This window comes from Vigna unguiculata, chromosome 2, assembly GCF_037176805.1.
Source record: "Vigna unguiculata cultivar grain cowpea cultivar isolate G323 ecotype 2 chromosome 2, ASM3717680v1, whole genome shotgun sequence".
Classification (NCBI taxonomy): Eukaryota; Viridiplantae; Streptophyta; class Magnoliopsida; order Fabales; family Fabaceae; genus Vigna; species Vigna unguiculata.
The window spans coordinates 30,941,162-30,944,060 of NC_140793.1; the positions used below are offsets into that span (position 1 = coordinate 30,941,162).

Genomic DNA, 2,899 nt, shown 5'->3' on the forward strand with positions numbered 1-2,899 from the left:
TTATTAAAAATAAATATAGATAGCTTAAATACATTTTTTATAAAAACAATTACAACATTATTAATTTGTTTATTAAAATAAAACATTTATATTAAATTACAATTTTAAAATATATCATAATTTTTAAAATCCCCTATGTTGAAATAAAATTACTGGTCCGGATGCATGCGAAAAACAATCTAGAAAAAAGAAAACAAATCTGGTTGACTATTATTTAAATATTATTGACATTTTTTTGAAAGCTATAGTGAGTTCCAACATTTCAATTTCATTTTACATGATGACTATTTAAATATTGCATGTCAGTATCTTTCCTAATAAACTTGAATAATACTATTCATTACTTTTGGATTCATATGTACACATGTAACGCAGTTGGTGCAATGTTCCAACCGCCACTAACCAACTCAGGATTTAGTTCTCAAATCTCTCAGATGAAATTGCTTGTCGACTTTGTCAATCTGAATTATAAATTTAAAAAAGAAAATTAAACTGAATAAATCGTATAAACAAATAACAACTTCAACGAGGAAAGCAGCTGTATATATACCACCGGCCGGGGTGCTCACAGCAATACTAAATATTCTTGAAAATTATCGTTTTCCGTTGATCAATGGGTTCAACTAAAGCCTTTTCCATAGCTATGTTCAGTGTTTTCTTCCTCCTCTTCCCATTAGGTGCATCTTGTTATATATATACTTCTCTATGTTTCATACTTTTTTTTTTCTAAAAATGGTAACGTGCTACAGGATTATATTCAACGACTGTGACTGTCACCAACAAGTGCAAGTACACAGTGTGGCCAGCAATTTTATCCGCTGCCGGAAGCTCGCCCCTCGCCACCACCGGCTTTGTCCTCGTATCAGGTAACTCCAAAACTCTCCCCGTGCCTCCCGCTTGGTCCGGCCAATTGTGGGGTCGGACCCTTTGCTCCCTCGACACCACCGGCAAGTTCTCATGTGTCACAGGGGACTGCGGCACCTCAACTGTAGAATGCGCCGGTGGAAACCCCAAATCACCCGTTACTCTGGTGGAGTTTGATTTTAACGGCACCGGCCATATGAACCTATACGACATCAGCCTCGTGGAAGGTTTCAACCTTCCGGTGAGGGTGGCTTCCAGGGGTGGAAACTGTTCAGCGACGGATTGCTCGGTGGACTTGAACGCGGTGTGTCCAACGGAGCATAAGGTGATTAGGAATGGAGAGGCCGTAGCTTGCAAGAGCACGTGCCAAACTGAACCATGCTCTAGTTCACTGTTTTTCAAGACTGCATGTTCTGGGGTTCGTGTCTACGCTCACGATCATGGCTTCTTCACTTGTTCTTCTCCTCATTATACACTCACTTTCTGTCCCACTTCCAAGAGGTATTTTTTTTTCTTCTCACTTTCATGAAAGATAAACCTTTTTTTTTTTCTTTGTTCACGATAAAACCGACATATTTGTCATAATATAGTAGCTTAGAATATTTGAATAATTCTTAGAATTGAAATAATTCTTACAGGCGTTTAGGAGACCAAATATACTTTACGTCGAAACATAAAAATATAGGTTCTTATATGTTTGGTCTTTCGTCGTTTTTCCTGGTTGACGTGTAAGTATATACATTGCGATTTGTCATTCGGATACGATCTTTAAACAAATATTTAAATTTTTTAGAAAAATGTAATAGAATTGTGTGTGGAAATGACGAAATGGTTGTCAAGATATTAACAAAATAAGTTATATTAATTTGTTGGGAATTGCGAGTTTATAGGTACAAATAAAAAAGTTTAGTTTGGTGATAAATTTATTGTAATAAGTTTTGGATTGATGATTTTATCACTGTTTTATGTGATTGGATTTAAATTTTATTCTTGTTAAATCTGTCCAGTTGAAAGATTCATCATAATTTAACATAATAAATTGTTATGGTGATATAAAATGATAATGTAAATTTAAAATAAAATAGAGACGTTTGTATCTTAGACATAGCTTTTGAATTTTGTGCAGTTGGAGGAAGGCAGAGAACAAAAAAGAGCCTTCGGGGAAAAACGCAGTGAAATACACAGGCGTGTTGGCTGTTATTATTAGCGTTATATGTGGCTTCATAATATTCCGAATAAGGTTACGTTTATCAAACACAGATTGGGAAATCAGCTTGAGCGTAGGAACTACAAATGACACTGGGCAATGTTAATGAGGGACTTCTTCTTGTAGTCTTCTTATTGGTGTGCAAGTTTCTTTTTCTATTATTACTTTATGTTGTCAAATTGGTAGTTCCTGAACACCAATTATAGTATGTACCCTTGTATTCTTAGATATGGTGTCTGGTTTTTTGTTTTTTTATTGAGAAAATATTTGATAACGCGAATTCGGAGTAAATAAAGTAAGAATGTGATGTAAGATTACCTCGTTTTCTTGCCTACATAAAGTTATTTTTCAAAATAATACTATTCCTTATCTATTAAGCCAGCAGCACACTATTTGATTCCGCACAACTTCGTACTCTCACGCATTGTAACTGGAGGTGAAAAAGTTATAACACATTTAATTGCTGTATAAAAACTTCTTATATACTATTACCGATCGATAGCAAAATTAATAATTAAGCACTATTGTGGGTTGTGACGTATCTGACACTATCCTATCTTTGAATAATAAAGGAAAGATTCTAAGTATAAGTATAATATGTAATATAGTTTGCTTTTATTATTTATTATTTGGTATTTACAATGAATTGTCTCTATTATTTAATTATAGATAATGATATTTTAATTTATTTTTCAACTTATTTTTAATTTATTATTTTAATCATCATTAAATTATTTATTTTATTTTTATTTTTTAAAATGTGATGATCTAATAATAATTAAAATAATGGATTAAAAATAGATTCAAATATTATTATTCTTAATTATA

General features: G+C 32.7%; 1 pseudogene; it reads left to right on the top strand.

The window, feature by feature from the left end:
• The first annotated feature begins 613 nt into the window (after positions 1–613).
• Positions 614–2,177, top strand: LOC114174615 (pathogenesis-related thaumatin-like protein 3.5 pseudogene; annotated as a pseudogene).
• The last annotated feature ends 722 nt before the right edge of the window (positions 2,178–2,899 follow it).